This window comes from Zootoca vivipara, chromosome 3 (assembly GCF_965207765.1).
Source record: "Zootoca vivipara chromosome 3, rZooViv2.hap1.1, whole genome shotgun sequence".
NCBI lineage: Eukaryota > Metazoa > Chordata > Lepidosauria > Squamata > Lacertidae > Zootoca > Zootoca vivipara.
Genome location: NC_142586.1, coordinates 2459114 through 2486162, shown reverse-complemented (window position 1 = coordinate 2486162; position 27049 = coordinate 2459114). Strand labels below are relative to the sequence as shown.

The window sequence follows — 27049 nt, the reverse complement described above, 5'->3', positions numbered from 1 at the left end:
AAGACAACATTGACCTGGTCATAAGCACAATGATTAAGAATTACATTCTAGTTACAGGTAGGTAGCCTGTAACTGTAGTAAAAAATAAATTTAAAAAATCCTTCCAGTAGCACCTTAGAGACAGGGCCGGTGCGAGGGTTTTTTGCGCCCTAGGCGAGATCACCTTCTGGGGCACCCCCCCCCCCATTGCTAATAAATAAATAAATAGAAAAAAATAGAAAAAATAAATAGAAAATAGAAAAAATAAAAAGTAGAAAAAATAAAAATAAAATAAAAAACAGCTGAGAGGCACGGCGAGGTGGCCCCAGGCTCGCACTCCCTGCGTGCCTCCGGAGCTTCGCGAGGGAAGCGCGAGCCTGGGGCCACCTCCACTGCACCTGCCAGCTGTTGTTGAGCGGCTTCAGGCCGCTCTCTGGAGGCATGCGTGCGCCTCGGGAGAGCGGCCTGAAGCTGCTCAACAGTGACAGGCGCGGAGGAGGCAGCACCAGGGGGCGGCGGGCAGACTGGCCAGCGCCCCCTCCATTTTGGCACCCTAGGCAGCTGCCTAGTTCGCCTAAGGAAGCGCCAGCCCTGCTTGGAGACCAACTAAGTTTGTCATTGGTATGAGCTTTCATGTGTATCTGAAGAAGTGTGCATACACACGAAAGCTCATACCAATGACAAACTTAGTTGGTCTCTAAGGTGCTACTGGAAGGATTTTTTTTTTAATTAAGTGTTGCTTAAATGAATTGAACTTAGTTATAAGGGTATTGAAGATAGGCCTGGGGATATCCATATAAATTTCCACTTATACTGTATATTCATGCCTTCTCATACCAAGTTATATGTAATGAAACTTCATATGTTACAATTTTTGCAGGGGCATTATGTGATAAACAGTTAAAATGGAGAATTGCCATATGACCAGCTGAAGTCAGGAGGCTGTTGAAGATGCTACATTTCTTGCACTAGTGAGCCTCTTTTTTCTAGAAAAATATGTGCTGGTACTCACCATGAAGCTGTTACAGTAAGTACCACATTAAAAAAAGAGGTGCCAGTACTGCATACTCTTGAGTACCCCCTGAAAAATGCACTGATCCTAGGACAAGTATAGGTAGCTGAATAGGAATGCCTGTTAATTATTACTCTAGGCCCATTATTGTTAAGTTCAGTGTTCAAAAAAAGGGGGCGGAGAGGAAGTCAGGTTAGTTCAACAATCCTTTGCTGGACTTCTTAGGCTTGATAATTACATGTTATTGGATATGGAAGAGACTGGGTCATAGAAAATGCACTCCCCCGTTAGTCTCTGTATAAGTGATGGTTCTCTGGTACAGTAATTACTAAACAATTTCAAGTAGCCCCAAGTTTCATCCTTCAGATTTTCAGGGGTTGAATACTGAAAATCTCACTAGTTGTGGGCACTTGAAGAGGAACAAAGAAAGGAATCATCTACTTAAAGTTCACATGATCGGGGAGTTTCTGAGACAGCAGGTGGGATAACTAAGCGCACAAATCTATTTATTTGTAAAATACAGTTGTTGTGGTGATGGCTCCAAGAAGGGGGAAAGTACTGTGATACCAACTATTCAAACAACGTATTGTTTAAAATACACATGAGTTTGGTTTGCACAGAATTATCTATTAGCCAACACAGGAAACAAGTGAATCCATAGCTAGAGGAAGGGTAAAGGAGGGTAAAATGCAAGTATTATTAAACCTCAGTCCTAAATGTAAACCACTTCAATGTGTTTTTTTAATTATTAAAGTTATATATAAATCTTGCTAAATAAAAATCTTGCTAAATAAAAACAAACAAACAAACGTGGTTGCCAGCACTTTAAATCAGAAATTGTTCTATCTAGGTCGGGTCTGAGACAAATGAAAGGCATCTAAATTACAGCTAATTCTTTTTCTTTCTTTCTTTTAAGGCTAGGGGGAAATGGAGTTTGCCTTTCTGGTAACTAGACCAAAAGCAAACAAAAGCTTTAAAAATGGCAATGGTGTGATTGGGGTGTATGTCCCAAACTGGTGACCCTCCTTTAGGAATGCTGTTGAGCTCCAACTCCCTTCAACCCAGCCAGCATGGCCAAGGCTCAGGGATAGAATCATAGAATCATAGAGTTGGAAGAGACCACAAGGGCCATCCAGTCCAACCCCCTGCCAAGCAGGAAACACCATCAAAGCATTCCTGACAGATGGCTGTCAAGCCTCTGCTTAGACACCTCCAAAGGAGGAGACTCCACCACACTCCTTGGCAGCAAATTCCACTGTCGTACAGCTCTTACTGTCAGGAAGTTCTTCCTAATGTTGAGGTGGAATCTTCTTTCTTGTAGCTTGAATCCATTGCTCCGTGTCTGCTTCTCTGGAGCAGCAGAAAACAACCTTTCACCCTCTTCTATATGACATCCTTTTATATATTTGAACATGGCTATCATATCACCCCTTAACCTTCTCTTCTCCAGTCTAAACATACCCAGCTCCCTAAGCCGTTCCTCATAAGGCATTGTTTCCAGGCCTCTGACCATTTTGGTTGCCCTCTTCTGGACACGTTCCAGCTTGTCAATATCCTTCTTGAACTGTGGTGCCCAGAATTGGAAACAGTATTCCAGGTGAGGTATGACTATACAGTGGTATTATTACTTCACTTGATCTAGATACTATACTCCTATTGATGCAGCCCATAATTACATTGGCTTTTTTAGCTGCTGCATCAAACTGTTGACTCATGTCAAGTTTGTGGTCTACCAAGACTCCTAGATCTTTTTCACATGTACTGCTCTCAAGCCAGGTGTCACCCATCCTGTATTTGTGCCTTTCATTTTTTTTTTGCCCAAGTGTAGTACTTTACATTTCTCCCTGTTAAAATTCATCTTGTTTGCTTTGGCCCAGTTGTCTAATCTGTTAAGGTCATTTTGAAGTGTGATCCTGTCCTCTGGGGTATTAGCCACCGCTCCCAATTTGGTGTCGTCTGCAAACTTGCTCAGGGTGCCCTCAAGCCCACCATCCAAGTCATTGATAAAGATGTTGAATAAGACTGGGCCCAAGACAGAACCCTGTGGCACCCCACTAGTCACTACTCTCCAGGATGAGGAGGAGCCATTGATGAGCACCCTTTGGGTTTGGTCAGTCAGCCAGTTACAAATCCACTGAATGGTAGCATTGTCTAGCCCACATTTTACCAGCTTGTTTACAAGAATATCATGTGGCACCCTGTAGGGCGAGAGGGAGGTACCTTGGGGTTCCCAAGCTGTTATTTTGGGCGCAAAACGGGAAGAAGCCATTGCGAGGTTCTGACTCGGACTAAGCAGACATGTTTTCCAGACTCTGCACTGTAAATAATATGCACAATAAAAGCACCTTAAAGACAAGGAGGTGTGGAGCGTCGTTACTCAAGAGTAGCCACAAAAAACTCTGACACCCCATTACTATCTCACTTCCTTTTGAATGCTTGGTCATCTGTTCCAGGAAGGCTTCATCTGTGTCCTCAGTTTGGCTTGGGGATCTATAGTAAACTCCCACCCACAATGAGATCACTGTTATTTTTCTCTCCCTTAATTTTGACCCAGATACTCTCAATATGGCTTTGAAATTTTAAATCCTGGATCTCTTCACAGGTATACACATCCTTGACGTATAACACCACTCCTCCTCCTTTCCTGTTTGGTCTATTTCTCTGAAATAGATTGTATCCCTCTGTTACTACATTCCAATCATGAGACTCATCCCACCAGGTTTCAGTGATGCCTATTATGTCGTATTTAGTTTGCTGTACCAAGAGCTCAAGTTCATCTTGTTTATTTCCCATGCTCTGTGCATTAGTATACAGACATTGAAGACCATTGATCATTCCCCCATGTCTCTTATTTAAGGATTTTTTCCTCCCACCACTAAGTCTGCGTGCTGTTTGCTCCATTTGGTCCTTGACATTTGGGTGATCATCTTCAGCACTTGGTAGACTCCTACCTTCAGGACCACTGTCTCCCTCCGCCACATAAGTCAGTTTAAAGCCCTCCTGATGAGGTTTTTGAGTTTCATGGCAAAAACATTCCTCCCAACCCTTGTGAGGTGCAGCCCATCACTTCCCAAGAAACTTCAATAAACTGCAGACCGTGATCTAAGAATCCAAACCGTTCCTTCTTGCACATTTGCGAAGCCAGTTGTTCACTTCCCCTATTTTTCCCTCTCTCCCTGTGCCACGTCGTTCAACTGGGAGGACAGATGAGATGACAATTTGGGCATTTAATTGTTTCAACTTCCTGCTGAGAGCCTCATAATCACTTTTGATCTTCTGAAGGCTATGGCTTGCAGTGTAATTGGTTCCCAAATGGACCAAAAGGAAGGGGTATTTGTCAGTGGGTTTTATGATTCCTTGCAGCCATTCTGTTACATCTTGGATCTTGGCCCCAGGGAGACAGCACACCTCTCGAGACATCTTATCAGGCCCACAGATCACTGCTTCTGTACCCCTCAGTAGGGAATCCCCTATCACCACTACACACCTCCTCATAGGCTTGGTCGGGATTCTTCCATGTGCTGTCCCTTCCAAGGTCACCTGCATATTCCCGGAGGACTGACTTTGCTGCTCATCTTCATATTTCTGATCAACTGTGATCAGAGAGAGATCTTCAAAAGGAGTCTGTTCTTCGTCTTCCATGTTAAGGGAGAGCACTTCAAATTGATCCCTGGGCCTTCTACTTCTGAGAGTCACATTCCTCCATACATCTGGCTCCTGTGTTGGGGAACTGACCTCCTCCTCAGAGATGTCCCCTGTCTCCTCCTTGGTGCAGACAGTGTGCTCTGCTGCATCCAAGAAAAGCTCCAGCTCTTTAATTCTCTGGAGCGTAGATACACAGGCCTGAAGTGCTGGACCTTGTCTTCTAGTAGGGCAATCAACTTGCAATTGCTGCAGGTGTAGCTCTATATCCTTTGGCAAGAATACAAACATTGTGCAGGAATTGTTGGTGATTGCAGTTGTTCCCTTACCCTCCATCTTGAAAAGCTTGAAGTCAGGGAAGAAGAAGAAGAAGAAGAAGAAGAAGAAGAAGAAGAAGAAGAAGAAGAAGAAGAAGAGGAAGAAGAAGCCGCCGCCTAGGTCTCCCCCAATAAATGTTTAAGACTAGTTCCCCTAAATCTAAATGATGGGTCAAACTGCAGGTACTAACTAACTCCGCCCACAGCTAGTCACCTGACTCACCTGACTCCACAGAAGCCCCGCCCCCTCAGACAATGTGCTCAGGGAGCGCACACTTTCAAGGTCACCTGCAAGGTCACCGGCCAGAAACAAACACACACACAAGCCTGGACAGTCACACAAATCCAAGAGGCAGAAGCCCTTGTGCTCCCTCCTCAGTCGCTGAACTCCAGGATAATGGGAGTTGGGAGTCCAGCACTGTCTGGAGGGCCACAGGTTTTCCCCTCACTATCCTAAACATGTTACATGGAACCAAGTCCATTTTTTTCAATTAAATTTACTTCTGTGTATGTGTGCATGCTTTCGCCACGTTCATGTAGAAGCAATGTTACTGCTTCTAGGAAACTGTGTGTGTAGGCTGGAGGGGTTAGTCGTATCATGAAATGCTCTGTAATTCATAATCTGAAGAAACTGGCTGACCAACATTCAGCACCCAGTGTCAGACTGTAACCCTCCGCTGGTTAATGTATTGCATTGCATCTGAATGGCTAAAAGACTTGTAAGCCTCTGGGTATCTGGATATATTTCCTACCTAAAGTTAAAAATCAGTCTGAATTTATTCCAAGCAATTAGCTGCCACAAAATATAAAGGGAGGAAAAACAGCCACTACAATTTAAAACATACATAATATTTATTAATATATCCAGCAAATGAACAGAAGACTAAACCTTCAATGCATCGTGTTCATTTACAGAGTAATAAAAAGAAAAACACAGGTCCCTAGCCCAAGAGCTAGCAAGATAATTGGGAGAGGGTGTGTACACACACATCAAATGATGCCATGAGAAGAAGAATGAGAGGGGGGTGTAAGAAGACAATAGAAGGGGAGGACACAGTCAGTAAGGTTAGGAAGTAAACAAATGCTGCCATGCCTGCTACTCCTGAGTAAGATTCTAATCCTATTTTGCCAAAGGAGCAAACACAGCTGCAGAAGAAATTCTTTTTACTACCTAATAGAATATTGCCTTTGCTTTTGGAAACAATTCATTAACACCATGGAACTATCCTTTCCTCTGGACAAAATAACACTCCTAGCATATTGTGTGTCAATACAGTGTGTTATCTGTATAATTCAGACTGTGGCTAAGGGGAACTGGCTTAATTATGACAGCCCTGCAATGTAATCCACTGCTAATAATTGCAGGTTAGAAGTTGGGATGAGGCCAGTTTGGACTTCTAGCAACAACAACAAACTACACATAACACATTTCAGTTTGCAGCAAATGTTGGTGAAGTTCAACTACCCCCCTCTGACCACCTGCCAGCTCATGCAGAAAAGCCTTGTGTTCAGTTGACTTACCGTACATGAGATGTCATAAGAGGAATCTTACAAAAGCCAGTGTGGTGCAGTGTTGAGGGTGTTGGACCTGGGAGACCAGAGTTCAAATCCACACTCAGCCATGAAGTTTATGGGGCAATTATGAGTCACTCACAATCTCTCAGCTCCTTGGAGGAAAGGTGGGATATAACATTAATAAACAAGCAAAATAAGGAGGCAGTCCACTGATTGTGGTATAGCCAGTAGAACCTCCTCTGAAAACCTTGTTGACTGGCTAGGGGTGTTCTGCTTAGTGTGTGCAGGATATGTGACCAAGATGTGACCCTACAGGACAAATGTAGTCAGGACTACTTGACCAGCATCACCACCCCAATCTCCGACTGGTGCAAGATTCCAGAGATTCCAAGTGCTTACCCACAGTTTGTGTTTCCTTTTGGAATGAGGGAGAGCAGAGACTGGTGTCTTTAGGATATATGGTTTATTTACACATATATACACATAGCTTGAGTCTACGATGGAGGGGTTCACAGCATTAACACCCCAAAAGGATCTTGTTTCTCCCATAGCCACAGTCTTAGAGTCAAACAGAAATCAAACTTTGCTTTCAAACGTTGCTTGCCCTTTTTAACTCTAAACTCAGGCTTTGTCTGAGGGGCGCAACCCATTTGCTGTTAGGCACAGAACCCCCTTTCCTTAATGGTCCTTCCAATACAGGAAGCTCGCCTGGCTTATATTTTAACAGTTGCTGGATCCAGGGGTTAGAAGGAACTTGCATTCTTGCATACAGCCTACTTCTGCACACACACCCCCTCTCCCAAACTCATAATAAGCTGAGAAAGGTGCCCTGAGGTGTATGAAGCAACAGAGGGAAACCAAACACAAAAAGAATAGAAGGGGGAAGGGAAAGATTAAACCTACAGATGAGGTTTTTTTAAAAAAAAATGTTAACAGCCTAGCTCAATCTCTGACGGAACAAGTGAAGAGAAAGTCCTTGTGTGATGTTGCAGCAGTCAAAAGTGACTGAGTGGGTAGCTGGGAGCAAAATTCCCTTAAGTGCCTACAGTGTGGGGCTGGGGGAGCAGAGCTGCCTGCCAAAATGCTAGCTGAACTCTAGGAAATTTCAAAACCACGGGTAGTGTTCTGTGCTAGTCCTACTAGACCTCTTGAAATTAATAGACAGGACTAGCTTGGATTCATTAATCTTAGTGGGCCTACTTTGTGTAGGACAACATGAGGCCAGAGGAATATGAACCTCCACATGGCACACCCTATCATCAGACTTCTGTCTCAGCATTAAGGGCTTCAGAGTTATTGCAATGTGGGGCTGCCCTTGAGGCTGACCCTGAATATGCAACTGGTGCAAAGTTTAGCAGCTTAGCAGTTCATTGGGGCAGAATGTCACCATCATATATTATACCCTTGCAATGAAGAATTGCACTACCTGTCTATTGACTACCTGGCTAGGTTCAAGGTGCTTTTACAAAGCCCTATGCAGGTTGGGACCAGGATATCTAAAAGCAGAGGTGTACCTAGGGGTTGACAAAACTGCCCCCTGCTGTGCCAGGATGTACAAAAACCACCTACCAGGGCCGGCCCTACGGCCAGGCTGGGTGGCGCAGGGCACCAGGGCGCCCGCCCGCAAGGGGGCACTGCACAGCTGCGCCCCCCGCCTGCTGCAGAGCTACGCCCGCCCGCCTGCCCGCCACAGAGCTGCACCCCCGTGCGCTGCACCCGCCCGCCAGCCCAGCTGCTCAGCTCTGCCCGCCCGCCGCGCTGGGAAACAGGGCGGGGCGGGGCGGGGGCGCCGGAGGGATCCGTCGCACCATGGCGCCAGGGCGCCAAATATACTTAAGACGGCCCTGCCACCTAGCAGGCATTGCAGTCCTACTGGGACACCTGCAGCGCCCCCCTCCACCAGCTCAGCACTCCAGCACCTGCTTTCCCCATGGAAGGAATCCACTGGGATCTCCAGGAGGAAAAACTGCTGCAGTAGAGGGTGGAAAGGGGTCCTCGGAATGACTTCCAGGCAGAGAGCAGTGCAAGCCCCCAAGGAGACACATTCCTTCTTGCTTCTCATATCTTTTTTGGGGGGGTCACCAATACAGTTCCTTGCCAAGGGTGCAAGGGACCCTAGGTACACCTCTGCCCCAAATATCACCTCACCCAAAAGATCTATTCTGAACTATGTGAAATTTTGTGTAGCGACAGCTACCCTTTGGAACTGCTTCCCGTTATATAGCAGGCAAGTGCCTTCTCTATTGTCTCTGCCACCTGTTGATTATGTTCCTCTTTCAACAAGCCTTCAGAAATCTTTATCGTAGTTTGTATCTGTTTTAGACTTAAATTGCTTTTATGTAGGTGCTGTTGTTGTTGTTCTCTCTCTCTCTCTCTCTCTCTCTCTCTCTCTCACACACACACACACAATGGTTTTTATATACACAATTCTTAAAATTGTTTTGTATATGTAACTGCAACATATATTATTATTATTTATTTCATTTCTATACCACTTTATAGTTTTAAGAAAAATCTCAAAGCGGTTTACAGAATATTAAAACATCAATAAAACAATCTGAAGAAAGTCAAATATAGAGTAAATGGTCAAAGCAACATAATTAACAGAAAACTAAAATATTAAAGATTTCAAAATGAAACATTACAAAGCAGGTCAACTACAGAATGCATATTTAACACAAACAAAGTTAACAAAAAAATCTTAAACATTTTTTTAAAAAAACATTGCTAAGTGAAGTCAAATATAAAATGCACATTTAAAACAGCACAATTAACAAGAGAATAAAATATTATCATAGGCATGACAAGGCTGTTTGGCAGACACAAAAGGTGGGGCAAAAGAATCCAATAGTTAGGGTTTGTTGTCAGGCATAGTGATGTCCCTCCAGTCTCACCAGGAGCCTCTTCAGTGGGGCTGGTAGGTCTGGATCCCGCCCCCTAGGCCAGGTGGAAAGGGCCTTCGATGCCCCTCTGGTCTCCCCAGGAGCCTCTTTTGTTGTGAATTACTTTGGCATGCTTCTTGGGAAGCAATTTATAAATGTACAAAATAATGTTTCAGGAAATTTTACATCTCTAATGCCAACTAGCTTAGAATTGGTTTGGATATGCAAATTTTGCTAAAGAGAGCTTAAGTCTCAGCAATGAAAGTGGGGAAGAGAGAGAGAAAACACCACTCCATACAGACAGGGGCAAAATGTCAACATAGTAGTAGGTATATACATTCACAAACAAATTAGTCTTATACCAAAAGCAGAGTACAACTAAGCTGTGCTATGGACTCTCTTCTGCAAAATCTAAATAAACCAGTTTGTGTAACACAACAGGTAATTCAAACAACAAAGGGCCAGGTTTTATCATTCTTAGGCTTTTTTCTTCAAAGCCTGGTGGTGCAACAATAAAGCTCCTAACACATTTGCCAAGCTAAGCAGGCTAAGTATGGTTTCAAACTGAATCAGGGACCTCATGTTGAGATTCCTGCATTGCAAGGGGTTGGACTAGATGACCCTTGGTATCCCTTCCAACTCTACAATTCTATATAGAGAAAACTTCAGAGGAATGAAAGGATGGAAACATTCTCTGTTCAAGATTCCTCTGCACCTTGAGGAAAGCAAGCAGAAACTATTGCTCTTTCTAGATGCCAAAAAAATCAGCCAAATATGACCCTACCATTGCTGTAGTCTTGAAACCATCTCCATTTTTGCCCCCTTCATCCAACCTCACCTACATCAGAGACAGGCTTAATAATGAATATTCTCTGCTGCCTCCCAAACTCAGAGACCTCTCATAAACTCTTCCACATCACAATACAAAGCAGGCAAACTGTAATTTGTCTTCCTCTACAGTTATTTAGAGGGACGCGGGTGGCGCTGTGGTCTAAACCACAGAGCCTAGGGCTTGCCGATCAGAAGGTCGGCGGTTCGAATCCCCGCAATGGGGTGAGCTCCCATTGTTCGGTCCCTGCTCCTGCCAACCTAGCAGTTCGAAAGCACGTCAAAGTGCAAGTAGATAAATAGGTACCGCTCCGGCGGGAAGGTAAACAGCGTTACTGTGCGCTGTTCTGGTTCGCCAGAAGCGGCTTAGTCATGCTGGCCACATGACCTGGGAAAACTGTCTGTGGACAAACGCCATCTCCCTCGGCCTATAGAGTGAGATGAGCACTGCAACCCCAGAGTCGGACACGACTGGACCTAATGGTCAGTGGTACCTTTACCTTTACAGTTACAGTCATACCTCGGTTTAAGTACGCTTCGGTTTGTGTACTTTCAGTTTAAGTACTCCGCAGACCCGTCTGGAGCGGATTAATCCACTTTCCATTACTTCCAATGGGAAAGTTTGCTTCAGGTTAAGTACAGACTTCCGGAACCAATTGTGTACTTAAACCAAGGTACCACTGTATTTAAAAACTGAAACCTGTTCACAAAAATTTCCAATACTTCTGATAAAAAATGATAAACCAAATGCATTTGTTTAATACAACATAAAACTAATTGGCAACTAATATAATTTGATTTTCAAGCATGTGAGAGATGGCAATGCAATAGAATGGATTCCCAACCCATGGCAACTAGGTTAATAGAATGATTTAACAGAAAATATTTTATAAAAATGAAAGTCAGGATGGTGCTTTTAAGAATAAGAAAAATCCTTAAGCATAGCCTCCTTGTTAGGGTGGATGGAACTGAAAAGTAAATGCAGATCTTTTATCTTCATTAAGTAGCTGCTTCTGCTCCTCCAGGCTGGCTCTACCATTTGGCAGAATGAGGTGGCTGCCCAAGGCTGAGAGGGAGGGAGCCAGGTACATGTGTGCTAGCCCCCAGCTAGCCTGCCACTCTCAGGTGCAACACGAAGGATGCTGTCCTACTATCAGTACACAGTACACAGTAGTCCTACTTCAGTACACAGAAGGTTGTCCTTTGCCAGACCTGCTGTTTCTGTTTTCTATAAGGTTAGATGGTTTCAACCCATACCACTTTTTAAAACCTCCAAGCCTGCCAGTTTGTGTGGCTGTAACTTGCTTTAACTGTTTTTAATTCTAAATTCTGAATTGCTATAACCCTGCTTGTGAAGGGCTGGTGATAATAATAAAGTAAGAACAGTAACAATAACAAGTACTCTGCTGAACTTGTTTGTAGGCCATCTTAATACTATACTACAATTCCTAAAGGGAACAGTATTCTGCCGAACTGTTCACCACTGTTTCACCACTGCAGAGTCACTGGAATTTCAACAGGGTTTTTAAGCTCTTCCATTTCTCCAGTCTAAATGCTAGAACCAGTGTTTCTACAAAAGCTATATTTGGGTCAAGTACACACATCAACGGGACGCGGGTGGTGCTGTGGGTTAAAACACACAGCCTAGGACTTGCCAATCAGAAGGTTGGCGGTTCAAATCCCCACGACGGGGTGAGTTCCTGTTGCTCGGTCCCAGCTCCTGCCAACCTAGCAGTTTGAAAGCATGTCAAAGTGCAAGTAGATAAATAGGTATCTTCCCTCCGGCGGGAAGGTAAATGGTGTTTCCGTGTGCTGCTCTGGTTCGCCAGAAGTGGCTTTGTCCTGCCTGCCACATGACCTGGAAGCTGTACGCCGGCTCCTTCGGCCAATAACGTGAGATGAGCGCCACAACCCCAGAGTCGGTCACGACTGGACCTAATGGTCAGGGGTCCCTTTACCTTTTACACACGTCAACAGCTACTCTGCAAGCTGAAAATGTTAACGCTCCCCAAATCTAGTTAGCACTGGAAGTTTCAAATGTATAAAACAGAACACCCCTGCCTCACTCCTCAAAAGGAAAGGCAATGCTTTATTGCTTTAGCTAATAGAGAAGTTGCAAGAAGGATCCCAAATCAAGCTTCTAGCACAGGGGTAGGCAACCTAAGGCCCGTGGGCCAGATGCGGCCCAATCGCCTTCTAAACGGTCCAGGAATCAGCATGTTTTTACATGAGTAGAATGTGTGCTTTTATTTAAAATGCATCTCTGGGTTATTAGTGGGACATAGGAATTCATTCTTCCCCCCCCCCCCCCAAAATATAGTCCGGCCCATCACATGGTCTGAGGGATGGTGGACTGGCCCGCAGCTGGAAAAGGTTGCTGACCCCTGTTCTAGCATCACAGTTATTTTAAAACAGATTGCTCTCAAAGTGCTTTGTGTATGTGGAAGTGGGGTCATTGAACTTGTTGAGGTAATGATGCAATAAAAGATCCTTCTGCTCTTAAACAGTCTGATTTGGTTCTTAGTTTCAGTAGAACTAAACTGGCTAAAACTGGGCTGCAGAACTACCTGAAACCTTGCTATGTTTATATTTTTAAACATCTATTCCTCTACATTACAGTTGTATGCCATCTGCCTGAAGCACAATTTAAACAGTCAAGTCAGAAATACGGAACCCTCCACCAAAAAACACCCGTCAGTTTTTTATGAAAATGTTGACAGACCCTTAAATTACCACAGTGCTCCTGGGCACTGTTACAATACTGTACCTATTTTACTGTGAATTTCAAAAGGAAAGAAGCAAACTTACTGTATTTTCCCTGCAGCCCATTATTAAGACATATACTCAGGCGACTGCAGAGACAGCTAGTATACATACTTTAGCGTGTACCTACATTAACTCTAATAGCCTCTTAATTTCCTTTCCCATCACTCTGAGGAATTAGAGAAAGAATTTATTTTTGACTCTATCCACACAACTTCAATTCACCTTCTGGTGTTCTCCCATGTCATCTCCACATGGAGGTGAAAGAAGGACAGAATTGCATTCTGGCTTCCTGCAGTATTGTTTGGGAGGTAGGGCAAGGGGAAGAGGAAATTAACTGTTGCAAGTACCAGTAATTCTGAGTGCACTGAAGTCAACGAATGAATCCACAGTGTGCTTATATGCCAGTGTGTTATCTGACTCTTCAGCAGGGAATGGCTTGCATATTTCACATTCAAGACAGAAGCCTTTTGGTCCTGGAGTGAATTTGAGTGAAGGTCCAAATGGGACTGCAGCCCATTACTTACCGTGTACCGTGTTGAATAACACATTTATTATGAAACTAGCTGGCCCGGCCACGCGTTGCTGTGGGTCATCCCTGTGATTCCCCCCACCCTGTCCCGATCCATGACGTATCCTGCCCCTCCTCCCTCCAACCCCCTGGCTCATCCCTGTGTTTTGGTAGGACACCCTTCCCTCTGTTTTCCCCGGGGAGTGTTCTCCCCTCCCCCCTGTATCGCCATACATTGGCCTCTGCACACTATCGTGAACATTTTTATATATTTAGATTATTATTTTTTGAAATAAGAACATGAGAAGCAGAAGTTATTATTGTTTAATTTTATTTTTGGGTTTGTCATTTATTTTGGTGGGTATTGTATGATTTGGGCATTGTTGTGTGTTTAGGGGGGGTTGTGTGTGTGTTTTGTTATTTGGATTTTCTAATTTTGGAGTAGGGAACCCAGAGAACCCAGAGAACTACTTTAATAATCCCAACCGGGGGCAGGGCATCAAATAGCGAAGACCCACAGCCCCGTAGCAACAGAAGGCGAGTTCTGAAGCGCCCGAGCTGTTATTTAGACCCGGTTTCTCCGTCATTTTAAGTTTGGTGATAAACTGCAATTTATCACCAAACCAAAGATGGAGAAACCTGGTCTAAATAAAGTCATTGGGTTCTTATCTCATTATACATGATAAAGCTATCGTTAACCATCTCACCCCTTGCTTTTCCTGTGGGACCAATCGTAAACAGTCGTAAATTCTTCCTGTAAGACCAAATGCAGCCATAACCAGTCCGGCCGCTTCCCACCCTCTCACTGTATGTGGGGATCTGGTGACTTCTGTTTCAGTGTATCTGAAGAAGTGTGCATGCACACAAAAGCTCATACCAATGACAAACTTAGTTGGTCTCTAAGTTGCTACTGGAAGGAATTTTTTTTTATTTTTTATTTTGTTTTGACATTTATTATGGTGTATGCTTTTGCAAATCTGAGTCTTCTTCTTTCCGATTCATGATGCTAAACTACAACACACATCATCCCTGACCACTGGCTGTACTTTGCTGGGACCGATTGAGCATTGGAGTCCAAACAGCACTGAAAGGGCACCATAGTTCTGGGTGGAGGAATCCAACGTCCTAGCTAAGGCAATTGTTCCTTCAGGGTTAGCATTTTGGCTTGCCAGCTGCAATGACGCCCAATCTCCTCTCCCCACCATGATGTTCCCAGGCTTCTTCTGACTCTCCGAAAACCAGTTGTACAAAATTTTAAAATTTAACAGCACATTTTCCTTTGCGTAGGATAATTCGGAGATCTTGTGCAAGACTGATAAGTAGCTATACTGAAATTATGATAAAGCAGTCTTGCACAATACCTCATTACTATTATTACTGTAATAATAATAATAATAATAATAATAATAATAATAATAATAAAATTCCCCCAAGGTACACCCTCCAAGGTGATCCACCACACGTGTTGAGCTCTTGGTTCAATTTCTGCTCTGAATGAGGCTTCTAAAATTCTAACTTGCCTTCAGCAGGTGGAAATCTATATAAATAAGCAGACTGTTCTCCACTGGACCACAAGAACCAAAATGGCTAGGTTGTGCTCAGGTGAGAAGCAATGAGAAGTAGAGTGGGATGATACAGACCACCCTCTTAAATGTCACCAAGCCACATGACAAACTGCACACCAATTTTAAAAAGTGTGCTGATGACCAGCAGTTCCTGCAGATGTACAGCAGGTTATTGTCACTCAGCAGGTTTTTCTGTTGTAAAAGGAAATCCAGATTAATTGTTAATAATGATGAGGATGATGAGGGTGTGATGATGAAGAAGATTATGTACAGGCTGGCATTTTAAAGATGTCATGTGGACAACTGCAAAAGACTAGGGAGCATGAGTAGCATGGATTCCAGAACCAGCCTCTGTCTGGAAGCACACTTGCTTTGCAGGATCCAGACCCAGGATTTAGGAAGAACTTCCTGACAGTAAGAGCTGTTTGACAGTGGAGTTTGCTGCCAATGAGTCCCCTTCTTTGGAGGTCTTTAAGCAGAGGCTTGACAGCCATCTGTCAGGAATGCTTTGATGGTGTTTCCTGCTTGGCAGGGGGTTGGACTGGATGGCCCTTGTGGTCTCTTCCAACTATGATTCTATGATTTCTAAGCAGGCAACTTAGTCAGCCAAGTAGCAGGTTCCAGCTCCCCACATAACCTCAGTAACTGCTCTTGGACAAGTCTTAAACCCTCGGTGTAGAAAGAAAGACAGACAGAAAGACCCGCAGGAGGAAAAACTCACTTACCAGGGAGGGGAGAGGCGGGGTCTCAAAGCTGCTGTTATCACACCAGTCACAAGCGGCTGCTTCCTCTGTCCTTCTAGGTTAAGCCAGCAAAAGCGGCCTTTCTTCCGCAAGAAAGGAGGCTGTTTCTCTCCCTCTCTCTAAGGGACTGAATTGGACCTGGAGCCGAAAGTCGAGAGAAGGCCCTTGAACCCTCACCGCGCTTGGTGCTGCACCTCCGCGTAGTCCCCCCCCCCAGTCTAGGGAAGGACACTTAAGCACATAATAAAGACACCACCACGCCTTGCGTAGCGGGGCCTCGAGGTGCTTTGGGCCCCCGAAGACCCAGGCTATGCCTTGAGAAAGCTGTAGAGGGCGCCCTCCTTCAGCGCCGTTTCCATTTGCCAAGCGCTGTGCTTGAACACGGTGCGTAAAAGGCGCAGTTGGGAGGAAGGAAAGAGCCAGTGAGCACCTGGGAGCTGCTGACACCGCCCGTACTTCCTCCCGCCCCCCAACCAATCAACTTCCAGTAAACTGGCCAACTTTTTCCTAGGCAGTGAGTGCCGGTGCCTTGAGCAGAGGCGCGGAAAGCGCTCGGGCGCAGCACCGGTGAAACTTTCACAGGTGCAGTGATGGGAGCATCTTTGCGCTTGCTACCGCGCAATTGTTTAAAGGCACAGGAGATCCCAGACTGCAAAATGAAATACTTGGCAAGCCTAGCTCTGGAGTTTAATGGCACTGCCCTAGTCCAGAGTCGGGGTGAATATTCTTACCTCCCTCCGCCTCTCGGAAACAGTCCCCTGTCACACACGGGTACACGCAAATTTCAGGGATTTTTCCTAATATAATTGTCTGATTTGTGACAGGCATGTTGTTGTCGATCTAGTTGGTGCGAGTAATCTCGCCGGCCGGTGAGCTGGAGGATCGTTTCCCGCAACCTTCTTGGCGGTCTTAACTAGAGTCTGCCTGCGCAATGTTTTTCGTTGGAGACAATTCGCACGTTTAGCTGCGCGTGTAATTGAGTCACTCGGTAAATAATTGAAACAAAAAAATAAAAAAAACCCTTTCAGTCACCTTAGAGACCAACTAAGTTTGTCATAGGTATAAGCTTTCGTGTACATGCACACTTCTTCAGATACACTGAAACAGAAGTCACCAGACGCTTATGTATAGTCGGGGGGGAGGGGTAATACTCAGAAGGGTGGTGGGAATGGGTGATTGGCTTATAGGAGTGGTAAACCTGTTGACGACTATTAAGGACTGCAATTGGTCTTGCAGGAAAAAGCAAGGGGTGAGATGGCTAAAGAAAGCTTTATCGTGTATAATGAGATAAGAATCCGATGTCTTTATTCAGACCAGGTCTCTTCATGGTTTTAAGTTTGGTAATGAGTTGCAATTCAGCAACTTCTCTTTCCAGTCTCTTTCTGAAATTTTTCTGTAATAAAACAGCTACTTTGAGACCTTGTATAGAGTGTCCTGGGAGATTGAGGTGTTCTCCTACTGGCTTCTCTGTCTTGTGATTCCTGATGTCAGATTTGTGTCCATTTATCCTTTGGAGTAGGGTTTGGCCTGTTTGTCCAATATAGAGAGCTGAAGGGCACTGTTGGCATTTGATGGCATACACAATGTTAGAAGATGAGCAATTAAATAGTCCTGAGATGGTATGTTGGATGTTGTTGGGGCCAGTAATGGTGTTGTCCGGGTGTATGTGGCAGCAAAGTTGGACCAACACGGATACCTACCTGTAGTCAGTAAATAATTGTTGTTGTTTAGTCGTTTAGTCGTGTCTGACTCTTCGTGACCCCATGGACCATAGCACGCCAGGCACTCCTGTCTTGCACTGCCTCCCGCAGTTTGGTCAAACTCATGTTCGTAGCTTCGAGAACACTGTCCAACCATCTTGTCCTCTGTCGTCCCCTTCTCCTAGTGCCCTCAATCTTTCCCAACATTAGGGTCTTTTCCTAGGATTCTTCTCTTCTCATGAGGTGGCCAAAGTATTGGAGCCTCAGCTTCACGATCTGTCCTTCCAGTGAGCACTCAGGGCTGATTTCCTTCAGAATGGATAGGTTTGATCTTCTTGCAGTCCATGGGACTCTCAAGAGTCTCCTCCAGCACCATAATTCAAAAGCATCAATTCTTTGGCAATCAGCCTTCTTTATGGTCCAGCTCTCACTTCCATACATCACTACTGGGGAAACCATAGCTTTAACTATACAGTAAATAATTACCATCCAACAAATCAACCAATCACTTTCCCTGGGATTCTCATCATGGGATTCTCATCTTAGTCTAGCTCTGTGACTCTTACAATGTGATCAAGGGTCTGGAAGCCAAGCCTTATGTGGAACATTGGAGTGGGTGTTGGGTATGTTTAGCCTAGAAGAAAACATGAGACTGAGAGGAGATATAACAGCCATCTTCAAATTGATCAAGGCCCTCTCCTGCTCTGGAGGAAAGACCTGAACCGAAGGCTTCAAGTTACAAGAAAGGAGATTCCTGTGGGGAGCACGGGATAAAGAACACAGCAGGAGACAGAATGTGGATCGGAAGGTCGCCCAGAATGAAAGCAGGCACCCCCTTTTATTGTAAAGTTTCAGAACTGTCAATGATTAACTAGAGGTGCATCCTTCATCCAATGACAAGTGGTCAACTCCAAAAGAGGTGATGTCCTTGCATAGGTCACATCCTGCCAACACCCCAAAACTCCGCCATAGAGGAAGTGCCTGGTCCTCACATACTTCTCAGACCTCGCCCTGTCACATGCCTACTCCTTAAACATCCCCCTCCTCTCAATCTTGTGATCCTTGGAGTTTTTCCACCACTCTGCCATTTTCCCATTGTCTTCTTCCTAACCTGGGTCTGACCCTTCAGGCTTGGACGAGCCTCCCCTGTTCTAACCTGCTCTAGCCGGTTCCATCAGGATCCTCCCAACTCTGGCCAGCCCAGTAGTGACCTGCTGCCCTCTAATGTCCCCTGACCTAACTTGTGGATGCGTGTTTGTGCATACTGACGTACAGGAAGGTTTGCCAGCACTGTACGTTGTGTTTAATAGCTGAGGTTTTTGATAGCTAGCTTTTATCTGATGCGGTTTGCCAGCATCAATCTAAAATCACTGCTACATCCCACCTTTTCTTTTCTTAAAATGTGAAGAGTGTATGAGCAGGGCAGAATTACTCTTAAACCTGAATGAGAACAACTTTTGTGCACAGACAGTTGCTTTCCTCTTTTATGGGTGCAACCTGTCAAAAGTAACCAGTGCATTGCAACATCGTAAACCTTGTGACAAAATATAAATAAGACATTGTAACAATTCCAACTATAGCAATGTAGTGCAAAAAGAATGCTCAATCTCTCAAGATGAGGGCTCCAAAGTGTAATGTCCTTTTCAAATGTTGAACTGGATAAACTACATCCCTTAATGAAGGGAAGGTACTTGCTTCAAAACTTTTAGGTCAGAGTCTTTTGTCCACTTACTGGAAACAAGCATAACTGTGGTCTATTGGCCTCACAGAATTTGCAGTGAGGCAGGAAAATACTGCAAGTAAATGGTTTTCTGGTGTAAGGTCCATGTTATGTGCTCTCAGTGAAATGACAGCTTGAGATGACAGGGCTCCTGTCTCCACATGACCCTATGATACTGTAGAGGAATCCAGTCGCGGTCTCTCTGCGGTGAGTCCTGGATCCGGAGCACTGCGAAGTCCGGCAGTGGATTCGGTGTCTCCAACCCTGGGCCATTTTTTCACAGACGAACACTGGAAGCCAAATTCAATTTCCTGCTGGAGAAAGCACACTTGCGTAGCCACACCCCCATGTCAAAAAAGGGGCGGGTCCTACCCAAGACAGATTAGGCAAAAGTGTATAGCTGACCATTGGCTGAGGATAACTTGTCCTTTGGCCAAAGTGGTCATCTACAGGTGTGGACAAATGATTTGAAATAAATTTGAAATAATATTTAAGAATAATTAAGTAATTAAATGATTTTAATTTAATCTAATCTAATTTAATAATACTTTAACCATCACCATACAATCCTATAGGTATTCCTCCTTTTTTATTTTTGTTTGAAAGCTGACATGTGTGGAACTGCAATAATTGTAATATCCTGCATAAAGGTAAGCAAATGTTGATCTGAAAAGACGTTTGCAATGACATGGAGAGACTGACCATTCTCTCTCATTCTTTAGAAGAAGAATAACATTAACTAAATCTAGATCTATCAAAACTTTGCATCAAGAGATATCAACCTCTATGGGTAGCTAAACATTATTAACACATCACTGGAGATCTCTGAAGAAGAAAATAAACAAAGGGTAATGATTTGCACTGAACCCTTTAAAAAGAACAATAAAAGTTAGCATGGAGAGAAAATATGTAACCAAATGTGGATTGATTTAAAGCAAGGTTTGCCTCTCCAAACCTGCAAATGAGACACAAACCTAAAAAATCAGCTGCCAATTAAAAGGTAATTTAATTTTGATGGTTCACTCCTGGATTTTAAAAGGAAGTGAGCATATGTGTAAACCAAATCTAGCCAAATATAACCATTTTGCATTCTGTTTGAGGTTATCAAGGGATTTTTTATTTATTCTTACAAGGAGGTTCAAAAAATCACAAAAAGGTCCAAGAATCTAACATTTAAGAGAAAAATAAAACTCTAATGCTGTACTATTGGGAAAGGAATCTCCAGAAATTATCCAAAGGAGAAACTGAAACAGAAATCTCCTGCCTTCATGAGATGAAAATACTTTAAATCAAGAGACAATGACTCCTGTAAGTAAGGAATATTATTAATCAAACAAGCTTGTTCCTGGAACGTCCTTCAGAGAAAAAATCACAGTTAATTGGTGCTTGCTTGAGCATGTGCAGAGGACAAATCTGTGAAAGGAAAACAATGAGCCAACTCTCACACACAGAGAAGTAGGAATTAAACACCTCTCCAGATATTCACCCAGCTCACCCAGTGCTAAAAGAAAGAATTAAATTTTGGAGGGGAAAAACATGAATTTAACAAATACAGTATTCTTCTGAAAATGAATTTTAGCCAGAGTCTGAAAAGGAAAAATTCTATGAAGAGCAACCAGAAGTAAATTTCTTACACATAGAAATCAGATTTAACTAGACTACATAGAATAGAATTAAGACTCCCATGCTCATACCTATAAATGGGAAATAAAGTACACAGCAAAAATCAGCTACCAATTCTACAATTGAAGACTCATTTTAATGCAAGCAGTGAAATCCTCTGGAGTTGGGCTACTGGCAATGAATTGGGTGGTTCTTGAAAACAAATGTAAACAATGAGTTTTCCAGCATTCCCCATTCTTTAACCAAATCTAAAACTATTAATACATAAATGGGTATAGGGCAACCATGCATTTGAAAATGAAGGGAAATAATTTATAATAAAAACAACAACTAAAACCTGTGGAAATCTGCATCACTTTCAAATCAGAGAGTTGAAAGAATCAGACAACTAATTGAGGTGTCTGACTGCAAAAAGGTGTTGCCTGAGCTTGCACCCCAGCTCCATTGAGAGCGTGGAGAGAAACAGGCAGCAGAAGCATTACAGCAGCTGCAAGGAAGATGACACACAACAGCTTAGGCAAGGAAAGGAGGCTACTAGGATTTACTGTGCGCCTCCATTTTCTGTACTACGGTAGTTATCAAAGGGCTGTTACCATAAACCATTCAATCACAAGAACCAGCGCATTAAATGGACTCTGAAAATTACTGTGGGGGGATAACCAAATATGAAACTGATAACCATGTTAACCCCAGAGCAAGCATTGCCCCAGCCATGCAAGTGGAAGCTGAATCTCTATAGCCATGAGGAACAGTTCCCAAAAATATACTGAACTCCGGCTCAGAGAACTGACCTACAGTGTATAAACACATTATTAAATCTGCTTTCTCAGTGGTTGAACAGGATGCAAGAAACCCATGTCCATAAAAGTGTATGCTACTCATGAATTGTACTGTAACTTCCTATTTTTGTCCTTGTGGGTCCAATTCCATTATAAATAATTAAAATGGAATAGATGTAAAAGTCCCACTTTCAGGACCTAAAACAGTGTGTCCACATCCACCACCTCTCTACGTCTTTGCATGCTGCAGGAGGAGGAGGAGGGAGGCCAGCACTGGCCCCCTGCACCGCCGGTTGTTGAGGTGGCGGAGGGTTCTGCTGCTCCCGCCAAAGCGAAAGGCACAAGCAGCAGCAGCAGGAGAAGAAGAAGCAGAAGCCATGTGAGACCCACAGCAGTGGCAATAGCAAAAAACAAACCCATCAGGGACACAAGGAGGATGAAAAGAAAGCCATCAAAAAACAGTCCAGCTCCACCATCCCCGCTACACTGCTTTCCGTGACCAAGCCATCCAGAGGGCAGCAAATGGTGGCAGCAGGAGAGAGAATGGTAGAGCAAGAGGAGGAGAAAGAAGCAAAAACAAAGTGGCAGCAAAAGCAGCCCTGCCTCTAATTCCTCCCCAGCTAGCATTCCCTTCACCTGTCCCTTTAAGAAACCCATTCTGAAAGCCTTCCTCCCAGCCTTTTCATGGGGCAAGGAAGAGGCGACAGACAGGTTGTGAGCTTGCAAAGACAATGACGGAGCCATCGCCTTTGAAGCTGACGGGAGGTCAGGAAACTCCCCCGAGAGCTGAAATTCAGATTGAGGTGGCGCCTTGTATAAATTCCCTTGAACCCCCATCATTTCAATAGCATCTCGACACTTCTTCCAGATTGCGATTAACGCAACGGGTGCACGTGGCGGGGAAAGCAGTTGCTTCCCTATTTTCTCCCAGACATGTAAATCCAGAGATGCCTTTTCACTATACCACGGACATTGTAACCAATTCTCCTGAACTAATTCCTGCAAAGGTGCAGTTTCTGCCTGATTAAAACTCTTCGAAACCTGACTCAACTCTTTTGCATGCCTAATTGGAGTTGACACTGATAATCCCATACTCACGAGAAGCACGAATGCTGAGGGCCCAAAGACTGTTCCAGTCTTATGAGAAGGGATGATTGCCAGATCGTTATCACGTCGGGGTCACCAGATGTGGGGAGCACGGGATAAAGAACACAGCAGGAGACAGAATGTGGATCGGAAGGTCGCCCAGAATGAAAGCAGGCACCCCCTTTTATTGTAAAGTTTCAGAACTGTCAATGATTAACTAGAGGTGCATCCTTCATCCAATGACAAGTGGTCAACTCCAAAAGAGGTGATGTCCTTGCATAGGTCACATCCTGCCAACACCCCAAAACTCCGCCATAGAGGAAGTGCCTGGTCCTCACATACTTCTCAGACCTCGCCCTGTCACATGCCTACTCCTTAAACATCCCCCTCCTCTCAATCTTGTGATCCTTGGAGTTTTTCCACCACTCTGCCATTTTCCCATTGTCTTCTTCCTAACCTGGGTCTGACCCTTCAGGCTTGGACGAGCCTCCCCTGTTCTAACCTGCTCTAGCCGGTTCCATCAGGATCCTCCCAACTCTGGCCAGCCCAGTAGTGACCTGCTGCCCTCTAATGTCCCCTGACCTAACTTGTGGATGCGTGTTTGTGCATACTGACGTACAGGAAGGTTTGCCAGCACTGTACGTTGTGTTTAATAGCTGAGGTTTTTGATAGCTAGCTTTTATCTGATGCGGTTTGCCAGCATCAATCTAAAATCACTGCTACAGATTCCGACTAAACATCAGGAATAACTTTATGACAGAAAAAGCTGTTCCACAGTGGAACAGACTCCCTCAGAAAGTGGAGGTTTTTAAGCAGAAGGATGCTTTAGTTGAAATTCCTGATTGCAGGGGGTTGGACTAGATGACCCTCGGTGTCTCTTCCAACGCTACAATTCTGTGAATGTCTGCCTACAGCAAATACAAATATTCTTCACTTGCATTTAAACAGGGTTTTTTTCCACGTACAGTATATAGCTTCCGAATTGCCGACAGCTACCCTACACGTTAAAACTGCAATCCTAAACACTTACCCGGGTGTAAGTCCCTTTGAATTCCAAGGGGCTTACCTCCAAGGAGACATGTATAGACTTGCACTACTAGTTATATAGCAGGAGAGCAAAAGTTAAAAGACCCAAACCGCCATCTAAATCCTTCCGTTATCTTCCCGGTGCCTCTTCAAAAATTCATCGCGTCGGCTTCACAACCACCTGAACGCTGTAACCTTTCCTGCATCGTTCCAAGGTAAAATTCCCATCCCGAGCAAAATTCCTCCAAGGGCGAGCCCGGGTGGCGCTCCAAGGTTCAACCCGCTGTTTCCCCAGCGCACTGCCCAAGATCCTGGAGAGGAACCCGCTGCCTGTTAGTGTAGACCAGGCACCCCCAAACTTCGGCCCTCCAGATGTTTTAGACTACAGTTCCCATCTTCCCCAACCACTGGTCCTGCTAGCTAGGGATCATGGGAGTTGTAGGCCAAAACATCTGGAGGGCCACAGTTTGGGGATGCCTGGTGTGGACATTATTGCTGAATGACGCAGGATACATCGACGGCCCTGTAGGGCAGCTTCCTCTGTTGAATTGAGACGGACTGGAGTTCAGCGATAAGAGCATCTGCTTTGCACGCAGAAGGGGCCAAACTCAGCCCGCACCATCGCCGGGTGGGGCCGGGGAGTGGTGTCCCCCGCCTCTGGGATTTGGGAGAACCTCTGTCAGTTGGTGCAGACAAGACTGAGCGCAGTGAAGCACTCACAGTTTCTTCCTAAAATCTGTGTTTATTTTATTGATGGCATCGATATCCCACCTTTCCTTCCTCGGTTAATCCCCACAACAACCCTGTGAGGTACGTTAGGCTGGGAGATGGTGACTAGTCACCCAGTGAGCTTCGTGCCTCAGCGGGGATTTGAACCCTGCCCTCCCAAGTCCTAGCCCCAACCCTGCTGGGTGGCATATGTGCTTTCTGCTGGGCACTCTGGGGCGATCCCGGAAATAGCCCTGCTCCAGTGCTCCTGCAATCTTTCCTTTCCCTCTCTGCGGATTACTCGCTGCTACTACTACCTGACGCCTTGCGGTAGCGGTGAGGCAACGCGCGCCGTTTCCGTTATTGCTCCCTGCCTGGCGCGGGATCTCCTGGGCACAATCCAAAGAGGACAAAGGCGCGCCTGCTTTTAGAAATCCGTGTTGCTAAAGTGTGCAGCTGTGTGATTCGAGCATCTCTTGGGAGTCCACGGTGGTTAGACTGTGTCACAGATTTCAATATCCCTGGGTTGACCCGAACTGCAATCTAGGAGTGAATTCAGACGACCGTTTGCCAAGTGGTGACTTGACCGCTGTACGCCTGTACACTTGGCAAGGCTGCCTTTATTATTTTGCCAAGTATGAAAAAAAAATCTTTCGACGGATCAGAAAGCCTGCAAACCAGAGAAGCCTCTGTCAACAAGATTATCCCTCATCGTTTGGCAGGACACTAAAACGACCCGATTTCCCAGCAGGTTACCTGCACTCCATAGACAGGTGTGCAGTCCATAGACCATAGATTGCACTCCATAGACAGGTGTACAGTCACAGCTATTGCGATGGGCACCTGCCACCCCACTCCGATTTTTAAATTTCTTATTCCATAGTTCTCGCCCCTACTGTGCATATGCCACCCGCGTTCCTGGACACATGTCCTCCTGCACAACATTCCCTGCCCATCCTGCACGTTATCCCCGAATTCCCTTGTGAGCGCGACATGATCTTAGTCCCAAGATCATCCTAGCCCTCAGAGCTAGAGCGGTCTACTTGGACTGCGCAGAAATGCAGCTGGCTGGGCGGAGCAATGGGCCCAGTTATGGAGCAGCCATGGAGCCAGATGAACAATGACTCCTCTCTGCGACTTTCTAGCCTAATAAAGTTTCCTTTCCACTCATTACACAACCCCATTGGTTTCAACCAGACCGGCATCCAGGTGTTAGGACCGCGGTTTAAGCAGGTTTTATCTGACCAGCTGGGAGGGAATCAGTATTCCAATTCTGAATTAATCACAAACATGACTTGGGATCGTAGAACTAGGTAAAAGTAATTTAATTCCAAGTAAGGCGTGCTTAGAACTGAGGTGTGAGACTCACATTGCAGACTAACTGGGTAGTTTGTTAACCACTGATTTGGCACATACCTAACCAGAAATGGACATTGTCACGGATTATGAAGCAAACTATAACAAGCAAGAGACATATTGAAGTGGGAGTGAGTTAAAGACCTGTCTTTTAATTTTATTCACTTTGAAGACGGGAAAAAATTAAAGGAGGCAAGGAAAAGGACTCTGTAATTTAACCAGCAATATTAAGACACCGAAACTGCCCCAGGTTTGTGATTTAAATGTTTTATTTAAGTTAATTTATATATAAATTAAACATTTTTGGTTGTTCTTAATTATATTTTTGTCTTTTGAAAGTTGCCTTAACTCTTTGAGCTTTTTAAAAAGATTTCCCCCCCCCAATTATATTACATTCGCAGTTATAGTTACTGCTGCTTTAACAACTCGGTCCAAACCCCACTTAAGTGTCTTCTGATGTAAGCGGCTTTCCACTTGATCCCAAACATACTTTACTTGGAAGTAAATCCACATGAGTTGAGTGGAACTTGCTTCTTAAATAGATGCGTTTAGGATTAAGGGCTTAACCTTTGGCTTAATTTAGGTGTGATAGGCTTGCCTCTTCCACTTACTGAAGGTTTATAACAACATTTCTGCATGTCAGTTAAGCCTGCTTAAAAGCATTTGCTATATTACTGTTTTTTAAGTGCTAGACCTTTCATAGTGTTGAAAGATTCTGGCAGCTCAGTACTAAAATCTAATAAACAATTCAGTACTAAGATTAGTGTGCTTAACCATAAATATTGAGCTCGTGCACAAGATAACTGGTTCTTTGGTTATTTTACGCTCTATCTTTAGGCAAATATTATATCCCCCCTCCCAAACACACTGTGATCAAACGGGCAAAACCACGAAAGTATCGTCAGCTGTAAAAATCTTGTCTGCACATTAGAAAACCTTCCTGTTATTAATGGTGAAAAGAACTTCTTCCTTGTAAACTTTATTTCATTCGCTCTAAATTATAACTACATTAAATTATTACTAGCAAGCGAGTTCGTGGTAGTCAAACCTGCTTTAATATTTGCATATAAAAGCACGTGTTTGAAGTTTCATCATGACAAGATCGTGTAATTTTATTGCATACATTGAATGTGCCACTTTAAATCCGTCTCTGCCTAGGGTTATTCAGACGTCAGTTTACGTCAGACCAAGTTGGGCAATGTCCCACCCGCCCCCGGGAGATTAAAACCACCACCGAGAAAATCGGTTGGCTTTAACCAAATATAACCTCCACTAGCTAATCAAAAGGTAAATA

At 44.4% G+C, this 27049-nt stretch overlaps 1 protein-coding gene and 1 long non-coding RNA gene across 2 annotated transcripts in view; one reads left to right on the top strand and one right to left on the bottom strand.

Moving 5' to 3' along the window:
* WDPCP (WD repeat containing planar cell polarity effector) overlaps positions 1–1927 on the top strand; it is a 210478-nt gene extending 208551 nt beyond the window's left edge. Inside the window, exon 20 of the transcript XR_015949268.1 lies at positions 860–1927. The gene's annotated coding sequence lies outside the window, so the exon portion shown is untranslated. The remainder of the gene's footprint in view (positions 1–859) is intronic.
* Positions 1–16118, bottom strand: part of LOC148686126 (uncharacterized) — a 32062-nt gene extending 15944 nt beyond the window's left edge. The window contains exons 1-2 of the long non-coding RNA XR_015949275.1: positions 15740–16118; positions 6472–6617 (exon numbers count right to left, since the gene is read on the bottom strand). This is a non-coding gene — a long non-coding RNA (uncharacterized LOC148686126). The remainder of the gene's footprint in view (positions 1–6471; positions 6618–15739) is intronic.
* Between the last annotated feature and the right edge of the window lie 10931 nt (positions 16119–27049).